Below are 19,424 nucleotides of genomic sequence, written 5' to 3'. Positions count from 1 at the left end.
ATCCCTGGGTTGGGAAGATCCCCTGGAGGAGGGAAAGGCTACCCATTCCAGTATTCTTGTCTGGGAAATCCCATGGACAGAGGAGTCTGGCAGGTTACAGTCCATGAGATCACAAAGAGTCAGACATGACTGAGCAACTAACATGCACACACACACACACACACACATAATTTATATATACAATTTAAATTGTTTAATTTTTTATTTATTGGAAAAAAATTTTATAGTTTACAGTTTACCAGAACAGTATATTTTCCTAGTAAAAATAAATTGAAGCAGAAAATCATAAGCAGAAAGATTCAAGTGAAAGTGTTACACTATGGCTGGGATAATTTTTATTTCTATGGAAGGAAATTTATTTTGAAATCTTAATGCTTTCTATTAAAACCTGGTGAAAGACTTCCCTGGTGATCCAGTGGTTAAGACATCAAGCTTCCAATGTAAGGGACACAGGTTCAATCCCTGGTGGGGAAGTTCCTCATGCCATGGGATGCAGTCAAAAAAATTCCCAAAAGTTATGAAAACTGGGGACAAGGGGACTCATTCACAGGGAAATCAGTCAAGGGACAAGCTATTAGGGAATTGAGGTCCCCAAGCTGTGAGGGAAGTATGGTCCAGGAGCCAATGTGGATTCCATCTCTGGGGACAGAGGGCTGGAGCCCCAGCTTGGGCAGGTATGTGGCCGGTGTCCTGTCTCTTGGGGGTATGGCTATTTTAGGAGAATACCCAGTGTCTCTGCAGAGGTGCTGTCGGCAGACCAGGCGTCTTCCCCAGAGGCTGGCTGTTAGCCCCGAGGGTCTCAGTGCTGTGCCTTTGCCTCCAAGGCCAGTGAGTGGGACACTCAGCCTGGGGCAGAATTGTATTGTTATTGCTCTTTAAATTGCATAAGTTTTTATTCAAATATATCCTTCTAGGTGCATAGAAGTACAGGTCTCAGAAGAAAGTTTCCACCCCCTCCCAGTCCCTTTAAACATATTCAGAATACACATGCCAGCTGTCTCATGGATGCCTCCCCAAGCTTTCTCAGGCATCTGTATGCTACTTTGGACATTTCTGCTGCTTACTGTCTCTCCATTAATACTCACCAATCAATTCTGTTGGTTCCATGGGGACAGAATTTGAAACACCAGTGACTCATTCTAGGTTCTCTCTCTGACTGCTTAATGACAGCTATTTTTTTGTCCAACCAAGTTAACTTGCCAAGGCCTGGCCTGTCCCCAAACTAACATCCACAGCCAGCTGAAGCCTTCTTGAATTTATAGAGATTTGAGTCTGCTCTTGTGCTTGCAGAAGCAGCTCATAATGCATGGGAGCGACTATATCTTTGGTGAAAAAATCACCTATATCAGATAAGCCTGGTGGGTCATTAAAGAAGACATGGATGACGCGTGGAAAATTGGTTTGTTTGGAACTAATAGTGCTGTCATCACCCGCACTATTAGTCAGAGGGCAGACAACTGCCAGCCACCACTTGCTAACTTGATTCCCTGTGATCTGTTGTTGAGGACAGGGATGGTTTGATCCAGAAAGTGTCCTGTTGTAAGAGGAGATTGGATTCTTGATCCAGTGCCCAGGAGTATCGTGGGACTAAATGGGCACTTGACGGAAGTTCCTAAGAATTCACTGTCCACTGTTCACCCAGCACATGCCTATGTTGGTCCCCAACTCCACTCTTACACGCAGAATCCTCTGGCATGCAGGATGTACTTTCATCACTGTTGCTGTTCAGTCGCTAAGTCGTGTCTGACTCTTTTAATCTGTGGATTTCAGCATACCAGACTTCCCTGTCCTTCACTATCTCCCACAGTTTGGTCAATTCCTGTTCATTGAGTGGGAGATGCCATCCAACCATCTCATCCGCTGTCGTCCCCTTCTCCTCCCACCTTCAATCTCTCCTAGCATGAGGATCTTTTCCAATGAGTTGGCTCTTTGCATGAGGTAGCCAAAGTATTGGAGCTTCAGCTTCAGCATCAGTCCTTCCAATGAATATTCAGGACTGATTTCCTTTAGCATGGACTGGGTGGATCTCCTCTCTGTCCGAGGGACTCTCAAGAGTCTTCTCCAGCATTGCACATTTGAAAACATCAGTTCTTCAGTGCTTAGCAAAATAAGGTTGACTTCTTGTGGGGTCAGTATCTACAGACTTCTCACTGTCACTGTTTATTCTTACACTTCTTCTTTTTCTTCTGAACCCACATCCCCTAGCTAGGGCTGCATCTAATGTTAACAGTCACTTACAGTAGCTGACTTTATTTTGGGGGGCTCCAAAATCACTGCGGATGCTGATTGCAGCCATGAAATTAAAAGACACTTGCTCCTTGCAAGAAAAGCCATGACAAACCTAGACAGCATATTAAAAAGCAGAGACATTACTTTGCCAACAAAGGTCCGTCTAGTCAAGGCTATGGTTTTTCCTGTGGTCACGTATGGATGTGAGAGTTGGACTGTGAAGAAAGGTGAGCACTGAAGAATTGATGCTTTTGAACTGTGGTGTTGGAGAAGACTCTTGAGAGTCCCTTGGACTGCAAGGAGATCCAACCAGTCCATCAATAAGGGAGATCAATCCTGGGTGTTCATTGGAAGGACTGATATTGAAGCTGAAACTGCAAAACTTTGGCCACCTGATGTGAAGAGCTGACTCATTGGAAAAGACCCTTATGCTGGGAAAGATTGAGGGAAGGAGGAGAAGGGGACAACAGAGGATGAGATGGTTGGATGGCATCACGGACTCAATGGACATGAGTTTGGGTGGACTCTGGGGGTTGGTGATGGACAGGGAGGCCTGGCATGCGGTGGTTTGTGGAGTCGCAAAGAGTTGGACAGGACTGAGTGGCTGAACCGAACTGAACTGAACTGAGCTTATTTAGATACTGTGTTACCACTTCCTAGGCACTGAAAGTGAAAGCGTTAGTTGCTTGGTTGTGTCCGACTCTTGGCAACCCTATTCCTCAGTTCAGTTCAGTTCAGTTCAGTTCAGTCGCTCAGTCGTGTCCGACTCTTTGCGACCCCATGAATCACAGCACACCAGGTCTCCCTGTCCATCACCAACTCCCGGAGTTCACTCAAACTCATGTCTAGGCATTGCCAAACAACAACTCTCTGAGGTGGATAAGTTTGCTGTTCATATTTTACAGATGAGGAAACTGAAGCACAGACATTAACTCATTTTTCCCAGGCCTTAGAGCTAAGAACTGACAGGTCCAGGTGTGTCTGCTTCCAAAGCCTCTTGATCATGACTGTCTTCCTGGTCAGATAATACCTCTGAGATGCATGATGTGATAGCTAACCCTGGAGCCAGACCACTAGCTGTGTGACCCTGGACAAACTTTTTAACCTCTCTGTGCCTCAGTTTCCTTGAGTATAAAATATAAAAAATCTAAAGTATATAGAACGTAAAGTCTTAACACACAGACCCAGAAATGTCATCACTTGACCCTGAGGTCCCGGAGGTCAGTTGGTCTGCCCAGGACTTAGTGGCCAGGGGGGGGAAGCAACTTCCAGACCTCTCCCCTCTCACCATGTAAGCGTGCTGAGGCAGGTGGCCCACTCTGGTTGTGAAAATGTCTTTGAGAGTCCCAGGTGGCTCAGTTGGTAAAGAATCTGACTGCAACGCAGGACACTGCCTGCAGGAGAACTGGGTTCAATTTCTGGGTCTGGAAAAACCCCTCTGGAGAAGGAAATGGCAATCCCCTCCGGTATTCTTTCCTGGAGAATCCCGTGGACAGAGGAGCCTGGTGGGCTATAGTCCATGGGGCCGTAGAAAATCGGACACGACTGAGGATCTGCACCCACGTCCTCAGAATCCAACCTGGTAAGTGTCTTGCGTGTCAGGCACACACAGATGACTGACTCAATGGAACTAGCTGGCTGGCTCTGGCTCTGAATGTCCAGACCCGGATTCTATAGGCAGGAAGAAGCAGAACCAGTGAAGTTAGAAATGCCCACTGCACACATGTAAATGTTTCTAAATTCCAAAGCCTGGAGTGATTATATCTGACCATCTGGTCTCTAAGGAAGTGATAGTGAGCATCTTACCTACAGTTCTTTGACACCCAGAGGGTGAGGGAGCAAGCTTGGAGACTTGACTGAAATAAAACTAACCCACTGTTTTTGATGGCTCAGTCACTCAGTTGTGTCCGACTCTTTGTGACCCCATGAACCGCAGCACGCCAGGCCTCCCTGTCCATCACCAACTCCCAGAGTTTACCCAAATCCATGTCCATTGAGTCAGTGATGCCATCCAACCATCTCATCCTCTGTTGTCTCCTTCTCCTCCTGCCCTCAGTCTTTCCCTGCATCAGGGTCTTTTCCAATGAGTCAGCTCTTTGCATCAGGTGGCCAAAGTATTAAAGTTTCAGCTTCACCATCAGTCCTTCCAATGAACACCCAGGTCTGATTTCCTTTAGGATGTACTGGTTGGATCTCCTTGCAGGCCCATTGCAAACATAAAATGGACACATAACCTCTGCATGTATCCTCTGCTCACCCCTGCCATCCTCATGAGGCACCAGGCACTGTTTACCTCCTTTGCCTTCTGCCCTCACGTCTCCTTTTCTCAGTGGTCCTTCTTATTTGCTACACTAGCCAGTCCTAGAACCTAGATTCTTCATGACATTCCTCCATGGTCAGATCTCTCTTTCTGTTTTCAGATCTTGGGTTCTTCCCGTTCTTGGTTGAAAATGCAGGCAGCATGCCTCCGTCCCCTTTAGACGTTACTATTCTTTGTGGCACAGTCTGTGGTCACCCGGAGTGGCTGTCTCCTCCTCTGAAAGAAAACACAAATAGGGCTATGAACACAGTGAAAAGCACCATAGACTCGTTAAATCTTTTTTAAAGTGATTCATGTCTTTGATTTCTGGCTGCACTGGGTCTTCGCTGCTGTGTGCAGGCTCTCTCTTGATGAGGTGAGCGGGGGCTGCTCTCCAGGTGGGCTGCATGGCTTTTTGCCGCGGTGGCTTCTCTGTCGCGGAGCACGGGCTCGAGATGTGGACTCAGGAGTTGTGGCACGTGGGCTCAGTTGCCCCTTGGCACCTGGAATCTTCCCAGAGCAGGGATCAAACTCGTGTCCCCCCGCCACTGGCAGGCAGAGTCTTAACCACTGGCTGCCAGGGAAGTCCCGTAGGTTACTCTTTAATTGTCTTGGGCATGCAGGGGATTATATCCATACCATGCGGCAAAATATGTTAAGGCCCCTTTAAGCTGTGCCCTCTCTTTTCCTGAAGTTGTTTTCCTTCATCGACTGACTCTCTCTGTGGCTGCTTTCCGCCTTGGCCCAGCTTCTCTTCTCCTCTCCAGATCCTCTGGCCATAAGCTCATTCTTAAGCAGAGAAATGAAACCCTCTACTGACCTTACCTGTTGCCCTTATTAACAAAACAGCCTCTCCATGTCTGTCTTCCTGCCCGCTTTCATTCTCCAACTGGAGGAAGGGAGTTCATCCTCCTTCGGAAGGAGAAGGAAAGACATGGAAAAATGTCATCATAATGAGAAAGAGAAGAAGAAGTTGAACATACATCGCATAGCTGTTATGTCTCAGAGACTGTCATTTCTTCAGGGAATGAAACCAGTTTGGCTTGGCCACAGAATTATGGCTCTGAAGGTACTTTGTAAATATTTTAATTAGATGTCAATTGTTGGAAATAATAAGATCTCACACAAAAATACTGACATCTGGCTTCTCTTGACTGGAGACTTGTACTGCCTGGCCTGACTGTAGGCAGAACTTAACTGGGGCTGCCACCCTCACCTGCCCTAAATGGGGCCTGCTTTCTACAGGGTCCCCTTCGTGGATCACAGCCTTGTTGTGGCGAAGAGGCTTTTGTAACTCGATGAAGCTGTGAGCCTTGCTGTGCCTGGCCACCCAGGACAGATGGGTCAGAGTGAAGGGTTCCGACTGGACGTGGTCCACTGGAGGAGGAGATGATCCCCAGCCCCGTGTTTTTGAAGCAAGAACCCCATGAACAGTATGAAAAGGCAAGAAGGCAGGACACCTGACAATGAGCCCTCCAGGTCAGAAAGTGTCCAAATATGCGGCTGGGAAGAGCAGAGGGTATGACTAATAGCTCCAGAAAGACATGAATTTGGGCAAAGTCTGGGAGATCGCAGATGACAGGGGAGAGTTGGGTGCTGCACCCCATGGGGTTGCAAAGAGTCAGACATGACTTAGTGAGTGACAGCAACAACTTCTGTATATTCTGCACATCAAAGTCGAATCAGCTGCCATCCTTCATCTTGCTTGTACTTCTCCCTTATGGTCAGAGAATTAAATTCAGACACAGGTAGATAGAAGACCTTGTGTGCTGTGTGCTCCTGCCCTTACACACTGTTCACACTGTTCATGAATCTCCCTGCCTAGTTCCCATAGGCACTTCAGTGTGCTGTGGTTTAGTTGTTAAGTGTCGTCCAGCTCTTTCGCAACCCCATGGACCATAACCCACCAAGCTCCTCTGTTTATGGGATTCTTCAGGCAAGAATACTGGAGTGGGTAGCCATTTCCTTCTCTAGGGAATCTTCCTGACCCAGGGTTTGAACCCAGGTCTCTTGCATTACAGGCAGATTCTCCACTGTCTGAGTCACCAGGGAAGTCAGTGTGTGGCAGGCATTCCACAATTCCCAATGAACTGAATGGCTAAATTAAATCCGGCAGGAAGCCTTGCCTAATGTCTGGTCTCCTCCTTTACTGCTGCCGCTCAGGAGAGGTAGGCCCTCCTCAGTCCTTCAACAAAATGTTGAGTGCCCTCTTGAGCCAGTTAGTCCAAAATCTTCTGAAACATTCATGGCTATGCAAGCAGGAGAATATCTCAAAAATATCTTAGCAGCAGTATATCAATAGACCATGATAGAGAGTTTCCAGTTGCTAAGTTGTTATAAGCCAAGTCTAAGTTAGCTATAACTAGCTCACGGTTTTTTGGGTCAGCCAATTTAGTCCAGAAGCCATTTAATAATCATTTAAACCACTCAGCTAAAAGCCCCTTTTCTCAAGAATTGGCTGGCAGGGTGGGGGCAGGGAGAAGCAAAGAAGGCACTGAGAAAAACAACAAATAATATTATAGGATATTTGCCTGGATTTTTCAGTACACCCAATTGTACACTTTCAATAATGATAATTTATTAATTGAATGAAATGGTTGGGTAGCATCCCTGACTCAATGGACATGAGTTTGGGCAAACTCCAAGAGGTAGTAAAGGACAGGGAAGCCTGGTTTACTGCAGTCCATGGGGTCACAAAGACTCAGACACGACTTAGCAACTAAACAACAACAACATTAATTGAATAGTCAAATGTGATCTAATACTTATCCCTTTATAAATTTTCATTGAAATAATTTTAAGCATTAGGGAGAAAATTCATTGTCACACCATCAGTCTAAATTTCCTATATAGTTAAAGATATATGATTTCTTTCCCAATAAAATTGATAGTTCTTGGGAAAAGCCAAAGAATCCTGAGGCTAAGGTGATGGGGTGATGTTAGGACGGGGGAAGTAAGGTATGTATTCCTCAAGTATCCTTGGGAAAATGTTGATTTTATTTCTTACTTGTGCTACTGCTCTCTCTAGTCTACTTCACCGTTATTTTATACCCCATTTGGCTCCCTCCTGGCTTCTAATGAATGCTCACCCTCTCCCTCATTAGATCAGAACTGTTTGAGGAGGGAGTGTGCCTTCTGTTTCCTTCTTTAGCCTCTTTAGTTCCTCACATGGTATCCAACATGCAATAAGCTGAAAAGTGCTTCTTGAACAAATGAAAATATCTTTTTTGCTGTTGTTCAATTGTAATCATCTCCAACTCTTTACCACCCCATGGACTGCAGCACTCCAGGCTTCCCTGTCCTTCACCATTTACCAGAGCTTGCTCAAATTCATATCCATTGAGTCAGTGATGCCATCCAATCATCTCATCCTCTGTCATCCCCTTCTCCTCATGCCTTCAATATTTCCCAGCATCAGGGTCTTTCCCATTGAGTTGGCCCTTCGCATCAGGTGGCCAAAGTGTTGGAGTTTCAGCTTCAGCATCAGTCCCTCCAATGAATATTCAAGACTGATTTCCTTTAGGATGGACTGGTTGGATCTCCTTGCGGTACAAGGGACTCTCAAGAGTCTTCTCCAACACCACATTTCAAAAGCATCAATTCTTCGGTGCTCAGCTTTCCTTATGGTCCAACTCTCGCATCTATACATGACCACTGGAAAAACCATAGCTTTGACTATATGGACCTTTGTTGGCAAAATAATGTCTCTGCTTTTTAATACATTGTCTAGGTTTGTTATAACTTTTCTTCCAAAAAACAAGTGTCTTAATTTCATGGCTACAGTTACAGCTGCAGTGATTTTTTGGAGCCCAAGAAAATAAAGTCTCTCACTGCTTCCATTGTTTCCCTATCTATTTGCCATGAAGTGGTGGGACCAGATGCCATAATCTTAGTTTTTTGAATGTTGACCTTTAAGCCAGTTTTTCCACTCTCTTCTTTCACTTTCATAATACTTAGCATAAAAACTGAGAAACTCTCCTACTTTCATCACTGTCCCCTCTCACAGCTATGCCTCACTGCTCCCTCCTCAACATGGAGAGAGACTCTGAGCAGGCTGCAGACATTGGGAGTAAGAAGCCAGAACCAAACTCACCTCCAGTTTTTCCCACTTTTGAAGAAAGTGAGACATGGATGAGCATGATTCCATCATGACTGTGATGCTGGTGTGAACTGGGAGTATGGGTTCCCAGGAAGGGGTGGCCAGCTGGACACCAGGGCCCTCACTGCCGTGTGTCCACTGGTTAGGAGCAGCCCAGCTATTTCAATGTATATACACATGCATGCTCAGTCACTCAGTCATGTCTGACTCTGCAACCTCATGGACTGTAACCCGCCAATCTCCTCTGTCCATGGAATTTTTCTGGCAAGAATACTAGTGTGGATTGACATTTTCTCTTCCAAGGAATCACCCCAACCCAGGGATCGAACCCACGTCTCCTTCATCTCCTGCACTGCAGGCAAATTCTTTACTTCTGAGCCACCTGGGAAGACTAGCTATTTTAATGGATGCCATCAAATATCCCCACGCCTTCCTCAAACCAGTCCACTGGCACTTTATTCTTAATGCTTTAAAATGAAGTTACCACTGCCATCCCCAAACCTGCTGGTTCTCTTTCATCTCCTTGTAAGAAGACCTCCTATATGTATCCAATTATTTTCATTCACTGCCACCATCCTATAAGGTATTACTGAATTGAGAGATAAGTGCTGGGTAAAAGGAAAGATAGCTTTATTGAGGAAGCTGGCAATCTTGGGCTCAGATGGTAAAGAATCCGCCTGCAATGTGGGAGACCTGGTTGCGATTCCTGGGTTGGGCAGATCCTCTGGAGAAGGGAAATGCTATCCACTCTAGTATTGTGGCCTGGAGAATTCCATGGACTGTATAGTCCATGGGGTCGCAAAGACTCAGACATGACTGAGCGACTCTTGGGGAAAAGGTAGACTCATGTCCCAAAGAACCTCACTTGAGTTGGCATGACCTGAAAGGCAGACAGTGTCTCTCTGTCTTAATAAAAGAGATTTTATCTCTAAAACAGGTCTCTGAAAATGTTGTAAGAATTTTTTTACATGTCCCAAAGTGTCCTCACTTTCAAGTTTTGCTCAGAGATAATGTAGGGAAAGGGGAAAAGGACCACTTACTGAGGAGAGGGTTGAGGGGTATGTGATTGGCTCATGGACATTCTTCTGATAGATTGGTGGTGAGGTAACTGGGAGTCAACATTATCAACTCTCTGGTTCTAACTGGTCTGGGGTCTGCTGGCTTGTGGTCAGCATACAGTAAACGTTTTTCACTTGGTGAGAGTTTCCATATCTGCAAAACAGCTCAAAGGATATGACTCAGAATATTATCTTAAGTAACCAAAGGTCCTTGACTTTACTGAATGGTTAAACTATTATGATTTTCTCTTGCTTGACTATTTTCCTTTGTTTTTGCATTTTCTCCCTTCTCTGACTAAATTTATTCTTTGTCACTCGAGAAAGGCCTAGGAGGCTAAAGTCTTTCTGCAAGCAAGAGGGAGATAGAGGACATGGAGGCAGTCTGTGCAGGGGAAGCCCCATTGGGTCCTGCTTGGTGACACAAGGGTAGGATGACAACTGCAAGAGCCCTGATGAGTCAGCCTCTCTGCTCCTACCTTGCCTGCCTCCAACACTTTTCCCATACAGCAGACAAGGCTAGTTTTTAAAATGTAAATCAATTTCCCAGCTCAGAGCCCTCCAATGATTTTCTTTCACACTTGGAATAAACACTCCAGGCTCCTTCCTATGGTTGCAAGATTGGACCTCATTTGCTACCAGTGTCCCCTTCAGCCTCCTGGCCTCATGGTCTCTGCTCTGTCTGCAGCCTCTCTCTGTGAAACAATCCACTTTCACTCTGCCTTTGGTGGCTCCTTCCTGAGAAAGGAAGCACCACCACCACCCCAAGCCCATCACACCACCCTGCTTCATTTTCCTCCTGGCACTTAGGATTAACTGCAGTGATCTACTCCACTTACTTCTCTACTTGTTTATTATCTGCTTCCTCCATGTGGCAAAATATAAACAGCATGTGTGTGTGCTTAGTCGTTCAGTCATGTCCAACTCTTTGCGACCCCATGGACTATATTCCTGCCCAACTCCTCTGTCCATGGGGATTCTCCAGGCAGGAATACTGCAATCCTCCATGGGATCTTCCCAACCCAGGGACTGAACCCAGGTCTCCAGCATTGAGCCACCAGTATACAGATTCTCAAATACAATTCTTTTCTCTCCTTTGGTGAGAAGATCCCTAAAACTGTAGTTATATCCATAAGTTCTTTAATGATGAAATCAGCAACCTCAGAATAGTTCATTTTAGTAAGCAAAAAGATTAAAAGAATTATTGCTCACTTTTAAAATGAATCACAATGGTATTGTGGTCATATATCTAAAAGGTCTTGATCTTTTAGAGATACATAAGAGATGCAGGTTTGATCCCTGGGTTGGAAAGATCCCTTGGAGAAGGGAAGGGCACCTCATTCCAGTATTCTTACCTGGAAAATTCCATGGACAGAGGAGCCTGGTGGGCTACCGTCCAAGGAGCCTCAAAGAGTCAGACACAGTTCAGCACACAAGTGATGAATTTGGGATAAGTTGATAATTATGAGTAATGCATGCATGGATATTCATTATACTAGTTTTTCTATTTTTGTGTATGTTTAGAATTTTTCATAATAAAAAGTAGCAAAAGAAAAAAATTCTTACAACATTTTCAGAGACCTGTTTTAGAGATAAAATCTCTTTTATTAAGACAGAGAGACACTGTCTGCCTTTCAGGTCATGCCAGCTCAAGCTCGCCCTTGGATTGGGCTATGCCTATCTCATTTTAGCAGCTGGCAGAAATCCACAGTGCCTTTCCAGGATGTAAGCCTCTGCAAGAGAACTTATGTGGTGCTCCTGAAAGTACTCCGAGCCTCCAGACCCATGCCTGGGGCAAAACATGTACTCATTAAACACAATTAAACACAGAAAGTACCATTTTCAGACCATGTCATCCTTATCTTCCCAGTCACTCAGACTGCAACTTCCAGGTCGCCAGTGCCCTCCTGCTCTGCACCCCATCTCTCACAGGGGGCCCTCTACTCCAGGCCCAATGCAGTGTCCTTTGTTACTGCTCATGCCCACCGTTGGAACAACACAAACTGGGTTCTTTATTCTAGCCCTTCTCTTCCCTGGAGCACACTTTATTGATTCTTTTTAAATTAATTAATTTATTTTAATTGGAGGCTTATTACTTGACAATATTGTAGTGGTTTTTGCAATACATTGACATGAATCAGCCATGGGTGCACATGTGTTCCACGCCCTGAACCCCCCTCCCTCCCCATCCCATCCCTCTGGGTCATCCCAGTGCACCAGCCCTGAGCACCCTATCTCATGCATCGAACCTGGACTGGTGATCTGTTTCACATATGATAATGTACATGTTTCAATGTATTCTCTCAAATCATCCCACCCTCACTTTCTCCCACAGAGTCCAAAAGACTGTTCCTTACATCTGTGTCTCTTTTTCTGTCTCACATATAGGGTCAACGTTACCATCTTTCTAAATTCCATATATATACATCAGTATACTGTACTGGTGTTTTTCTTTCTGGCTTACTTCACTCTGTATAATGGGCTCCAGTTTCATCTACCTCATTAGAACTGATTCAAATGCATTCTTTTTAATGGCTGAGTAATACTCCATTGTGTATATGTACCAAAGCTTTCTTATCCATTCATCTACAGATGGGCATCTAGGTTGCTTCCATGTCTTAGTTATTGTAAACAGTGCTGCAATGAATATTGGGGTACATGTGACTCTTTCAATTCTGGTTTCCTTAGTGTGTATGTCCAGCAGTGGAATTGCTGGGTTGTATGGAAGTTCTGACACTGTTTCCACTGTTTTTCCATCTATTTCCCATGAAGTGATGGGACCAGATGCCATGATCTTTGCTTTCTGAATGTTGAGCTTCAAGCCAACCTTTTCACTCTCCTCTTTCACTTTCATCAAGAGGCTTTTGAGTTCCTCTTCACTTTCTGCCATAAGGGTAGTGTCATCTGCATATCTGAGGTTATTGATATTTCTCCCAGCAGTCTTGATTCCAGCTTGTGCTTCTTCCAGCCCAGCATTCCTCATGATGTACTCTGCATATAAGTTAAATAAGCAAGGTGAACAATATACAGCCTTGACATACTCCTTTTCCTATTTGGAACCAGTCTGCCATCCAGCCATCTCATTCTCTGTCATCCCCTTCTCCTCCCGCCCCCAACCTTTCCCAGCATCAGAGTCTTTTCCAGTGAGTCAACTCGTCACATGAGGTGGCCAAAGTATTGCAGTTTCAGCTTTAGCATCAGTCCTTCCAATGAACACCCAGGATTGATCTCCTTTAGAATGGACTGGTTGGATCTCCTTGCAGTACAAGGGACTCTCAAGAGTTCTCCAACACCACAGTTCAAAAGCATCCATTCTTCGGCGATCAGCTTTCTTCACAGTCCAACTCTCACATCCATACATGACCACGGGAAAAACCATAGCCTTGACTAGCCTCCTAGATGCTTACTAGGAGTAAGCGTCTTTTAATTTCATGGAGTGGAAACAGTGTCAGACTTTATTTTTGGGGGCTCCAAAATCACTGCAGATGCTTATTGCAGCCATGAAATTAAAAGACGCTTACTTCTTGGAAGGAAAGTGATGACCAACCTTGATAGTATATTAAAAAGCAGAGACATTACTTTGCCAACAAAGGTCCGTCTAGTCAGGCTATGGTTTTGTAGTATAGTCTGAAGTCAGGTAGGTTGATTCCTCTAGTTCCATTCTTCTTTCTCAAGATCGCTTTGGCTATTCCAGGTTTTTTGCATTTCCATACAAATTGTGAAATTATTATTTCTCTGAAAAATACCATTGGTAGCTTGATAGGGATTGCATTGAATCTACAGATTGCTTTGGGTAGTATACTCATTTTCACTGTATTAATTCTTCCAATCCATGAACACAGTTTATTTCTCCATCTATTTGTGTCCTCTTTGATTTCTTTCAACAGTGTTTTATAGTTTTCTATATATAGGTCTTTTGTTTCTTTAGGTAGACATATTCCTAAGTATTTTATTCTTTTTGTTGTAATGGTGAACGAAATTGTTTCCTTAATTTCTCTTTCTGTTTTCTCATTGCTAGTGTATAGGAATGCAAGGGATTTCTGTGTGCTAATTTTATATCCTGCAACTTTACTGTATTCAATGATTAGCTCTAGTAATTTTCTGGTGGTTTCTTTAGGATTTTCTATGTAGAGGATCATGTCATCTGCAAACAGTGAGAGTTTTGCTTCTTCTTTTCCAATCTGGATTCCTTTTATTTCTTTTTCTTCTCTGATTGCTGTGGCTAAAACTTCCAAAACTATGTTGAATAGTAGTGGTGAGAGTGGGCACCCTTGTCTTGTTCCTGACTTTGGGGGAAATGCTTTCAATATTTCCCCATTGCGGATAATGTTTGCTGTGGGTTTATCATATATGGCTTTTATTATGTTGAGGCATATTCCTTCTATTCCTGCTTTCTGGAGGGTTTTTATTATAAATGGGTGTTTAATTTTGTCAAAGGCTTTCTCTGCATCTATTGAGATAATCATATGGTTTTTATCTTTCAATTTGTTAATGTGGTGTATTACATTGATTGATTTGCTAATATTGAAGAATCCTTGCACCCCTGGGATAAAGCCCACTTGGTCATGATGTATGATCTTTAAAATATGTTGTTGGATTATGTTTGCTAGAATTTTTGTTAAGGATTTTTGTATCTACGTTCACCAGTGATATTGGCCTGTAGTTTTCTTTTTTTGTGGCATCTTTGTCTGGCTTTGGTATTAGGGTGATGGTGGCCTCATAGAATGAATTTGGAAGCTTACCTTCCTCTTCAATTTTGTGGAAGAGTTTGAGTAGGATAAGTGTTAGCTCTTCTCTAAATTTTGGTAGAATTCAGCTGTGAAGCCATCTGGTCCTCAGCTTTTGTTTGCTGGAAGATTTCTGATTACAGTTTCGATTTCCGTGCTTGTGATGGGTCTGTTAAGATTTTTTATTTCTTCTTGGTTCAGTTTTGGAAAGTTATATAGGAATTTGTCCATTTCTTCCAAGTTGTCCATTTTATTGGCATATAGTTGCTGATAGCAGTCTCTTATACAAAGAATGCTCAAACTACCACACAATTGCACTCATCTCACATGCTAGTAAAGTCATGCTCAACATTCTCCAAGCCAGGCTTCAGCAATATATGAACCGTGAACTCCCAGATGTTCAAGCAGGTTTTAGAAAAGGCAGAGGAACCAGAGATCAAATTGCCAACATCCGCTGGATCATGGAAAAAACAAGAGAGTTCCAGAAGAGCATCTATTTCTGCTTCATTGACTATGCCAAAGCCTTTGACTGTGCGGATCACAATAAACTGTGGAAAATTCTGAAAGAGACGGGAATACCAGACCACCTGACCTGCCTTTTGAGAAACCTGTATGCAGGTCAGGAAGCAACAGTCAGAACTGTACATGGAACAACCGACTGGTTCCAAATAGGAAAAGGAGTGCGTCAAGGCTGTATATTGTCACCTTGCTTATTAAACTTATATGCAGAGTACATCATGAGGAACGCTGGGCTGGAAGAAGCACAAGCTGGAATCAAGATTGCTGGGAGAAATATCAGTAACCTCAGATATGCAGATGACACCACCCTTATGGCTGAAAGTGAAGAGGAACTCAAAAGCCTCTTGATGAAAGTGAAAGAGGAGAGTGAAAAGGTTGGCTTGAAGCTCAACATTCAGAAAACAAAGATCATGGCATCAGGTCCCATCAGTTCATGGGAAATAGATGGAGAAACAGTGGAAACAGTGTCAGACTTTATTTTTTTGGGCTCCAAAATCACTGCAGATGCTGATTGCAGCCATGAAATTAAAAGACGCTTACTCCTTGGAAGGAAAGTTATGACCAACCTTGATAGTATATTAAAAAGCAGAGACATTACTTTGCCAACCGAGGTCCATCTAGTCAAGGCTGTGGTTTTTCCCGTGGTCATGTATGGATGTGAGAGTTGGACTGTGAAGAAAGCTGATCGCCGAAGAATTGATGCTTTTGAACTGTGGTGTTGGAGAAGACTCTTGAGAGTCCCTTGTACCGCAAGGAGATCCAACCAGTCCATTCTAAAGGAGATCAGTCCTGGGTGTTCATTGGAAGGACTGATGCTGAAGCTGAAACTGCAATACTTTGCCCACCTCATGCGACAAGTTGACTCACTGGAAAAGACTCTGATGCTGGGAAAGGTTGGGGGCGGGAGGAGAAGGGGACTACCGAGAATGAGATGGCTGGATGGCATCACCGACTCTGTGGACATGAGTTTGAGTGAACTCCGGGAGTTGGTGATAGACAGGGAGGCCTGGCGTGCTGTGATTCATGGGGTCGCGGAGAGTCAGACATGACTGAGCGACTGAACTGAACTGAACTGAACTGAGCAGTCTCTTATGATCCTTTGTATTTCTGTTGTCTGTTGTGATTTCTCCATTTTCATTTCTAATTTTGTTGATTTGGTTCTTCTCCCTTTTTTTCTTGATGAGTCTGGCTAATGGTTTGTCTATTTTATTTATCTTCTCAAAGAACCAGCTTTTAGTTTTGTTGATTTTTGCTATGGTCTCCTTTGTTTCTTCTGCATTTATTTCTGCCCTAATTTTTATGATCTCTTTCCTTCTATTAACCTGGGGTTTTTCATTTTTTCCTTTTCTAGTTGCTTTAGGTGTAGAGTTAAGTTATTTATTTGATTTTTCTCCTGTTTCTTGAGGTAAGCTTGTATTGCTATGAACCATCCCCTTAGCACTTGCTTTTACCAAGTCCTATAGGTTTGGGGTTGTTGTGTTTTCATTTTCATTAGTTTCTATGCATACTTTGATTTCTTCTGTGATTTGTTGGTTATTAAGAAGTGTGTTGTTTAGCCTCCATATGCTTGTATTTTTAATAATTATTTTTTCTCTAGTTGCCATCTAATTTTACCGCATTTTCATCAGAAAAGATGCTTGGAATGATTCAATATTTTTGAATTTACCAAGGCTAGATTTATGGCCCAGCATGTGATCTATCCTAAAGAATATCCGTGTGCACTTGAGAAAAAGGTGAAATTCATTGTTTTGGGGTGAAATGTCCTATAGATATCGATTAGGTCTAACTGGTCCATTGTATCATTTAAAGTTTGTGCTTCCTTGCTAATTTTCTGTTTAGTTGATCTATCCATAGGTGTGAGTGGGGTATTAAAGTCTCCCACTATTATTGTGTTACTCTTTCATACTTGTTAGCATTTGCCTTACATATTGTGGTGGAGCACACTTTAAATATCAGAAAGTTCTTTCAGAAGCAAGTTGAAAAATCTACTTGGAAAGAGTCAGTGATTCCCCATTCTGGCCCCTTATTAGTAAAAGCATATCTATATTTTCATAATGTGAAACAAGCATCGACAGGAGAATGTTGGATCCCACCAAAAAACGATGCCCCACATGCAAGGGCAAAGGAGAAGCCCCAGCAAGACAGCAGGAGGGGTGAAACTGCATTTAGAATCAAACCCCTCACCCACCAGAGGCGCTGGTGAAATTGCCTTTAGAATCAAACCCCACACCCACCAGAGGGGCTGGTGAAATTGCCTTTAGAATCAAACCCCATACCCAGCGGTGGCGCTAGGAGGGCACAAACAAACCCTGTCTGCACCAGGACCCAGAGACTCCACACAGGCTGAGCCAGAGCTGTGTCTGCGTGTCTCCTGAGGATGTGCGGGTCAGCAGTGGACTGCCACAGGGGCTCTGTGTGCAGCAGACCTGGGTCATACAGCCTGTGGCATAAGCCTTCTTGGAGGAGGTCGCCATTAACCCACCATAGAGCCACCAGAACTTACACAGGACTGGAAACAGACTCTCGGAGGGCACAAACAAAAGCTTGTGTGCACCAGGATCCAGGAGAAAGGAGAAGTGACCCCACAAGAGACTGAGCCAGATTTGCCCGGGAGTGTCCAGAAATCTCCCATGGAGGTGTGGGTTGGCGGTGGCCGGCTGTAGGGTTGGGGGCACTCTGTGCAGCAGTGCCTGCTTGGGACCTTTTGAAGGAGGTGGCCATTATCTTCATTACCTCAACCATAGTTTGGCCTCAGATCAAACAACAGGGAGGGAACACAGCCCCACCCATCAACAGAAAATTGAACTAAAGATTTACTGAGCATGACCCTACCCCTTGGAACAAGGCCCAGTTGCCCCCTCAGTCAGTCTCTCCCATCAGGAAGGTTCCATAAGCTGCTTATCCTTCTCCATCAGAGGGCGGACAGACTGAAAACCACAATCACAGAAAACTAACCAATCTGATCACATGGGCCACAGCCTTGTCTAACTCAATGAAACTATCAGCCATGCTGCGTAGGGCCACTCAAGATGGATGGGTCATGGTGGAGAGTTTTGACAAAACGTGGACCACTGGAGAAGGGAATGGTAAACCACTCCAGTATTCTTGTCTTGAGAACCCCATGAACAGTATGAAAAGGCAAAAAGATACAACACCAAAAGAACTCTCCAGGTCAGTAGGTGTCCAATATGCTACTGAAGATAAGTGGAGAAATAACTCCAGAAAGAATGAAGAGATGGAGCCAAAGCAAAAACAACATTGACATTTAAGGAATCAGTGAACTAAAATGGATTGGAATGGGTGAATTTAACTCAGATGACCATTATATCTACTACTATGGGCAAGAATCCCTTAGAAGAAGTTGAGTAGCTATCATAGTCAACAAAAGAGTCCAAAATCCAGTACGTGGATGCAATCTTAAAAACAACAGAATGATCTCTGTTTGTTTCCAAGGCAAACCATTCAATATCATGGTAATCCAAGTCTATGCCCCGACCAGTAATGCTGAAGAAGCTGAAGTTGAATGGTTCTATGAAGACCTACAAGACGTTCTAGAACTAACAGCCAAAAAAGATATCCTTTTCATTATAGGGAACTGGAATATGAAAGTAAGAAGCCAAGAGATACCTGGAGTAACAGGCAAACTTGGTCTTGGAGTACAAGATGAAGCAGGTCAAAGGCTAACAGAATTTTGCCAAGAGAGTGTACTGGTCATAGTAAACACCCTCTTCCAACAACACAAGAGAAGACTCTACACATGGACATCACCAGATGGTCAAATCCTAAATCAGATTGATTACATTCATTGCAGCCAAAGATGGAGAAGCCCTATACAGTCAGCAAAAACAAGACTGAGGCCTTATTACTAGATTCAGACTGAAATTGAAGAAAGGAGGGAAAACCACTAGACCATTCAGATATGACTTAAATCAAATCCCTTATGATTATACAGTGGAAGTGACAAATAGATTCAAGGGATTAGATTGGATAGACGGAGTGCCAGAAGAACTATGGATGTAGGTTCATGACATTGTACAGGAGGCAGTGATCAAGACCATCCCCAAGAAAAAGAAATGCAAAAAGGCAAAATGGTTGTCTGAGGAGGCCTTACAAATAGTTGAGAAGAGAAGTGAAAGACAAAGGAGTAAAGGAAATATATACCCATTTGAGTGCAGAGTTCCAAAGAATAGCAAGGTGAAGTAAGAAAGACTACCTCAATGATCAATGCAAAGAAATAGAGGAAACAATAGAATGGGAAAGGATCTCTTCAAGAAAATTCGAGATACCAAGGGAACATTTCATGCAAAGATGGGCTCGATAAAGGACAGAAATGGTATGGCCCTAACAGAAGCAGAAGATATTAAGAAGAGGTGGCAAGAATACACAGAAGAACTACACAAAAAAGATCTTCACGACCCAGATAATTATGATGGTGTGATCACTAGCCTAGAGCAAGACATTCTGGAATGTCAAGTCAAGTGGGCCTTAGGAAGCAT

General features: G+C 43.8%; 1 pseudogene; it reads left to right on the top strand.

Annotated features, from left to right (window-relative positions):
* Window positions 1-705: 705 nt before the first annotated feature.
* LOC148773914 (elongation factor 1-alpha, oocyte form-like) overlaps window positions 706-19,424 on the top strand; it is a 43,798-nt pseudogene continuing 25,079 nt past the window's right edge.

Source organism: Moschus berezovskii, chromosome 25 (genome assembly GCF_049115385.1).
Source record: "Moschus berezovskii isolate FMDL1 chromosome 25, NW_MosBer_1.0, whole genome shotgun sequence".
Taxonomy (NCBI): Eukaryota; Metazoa; Chordata; class Mammalia; order Artiodactyla; family Moschidae; genus Moschus; species Moschus berezovskii.
This window is presented reverse-complemented; position numbering and strand designations above follow the sequence as displayed.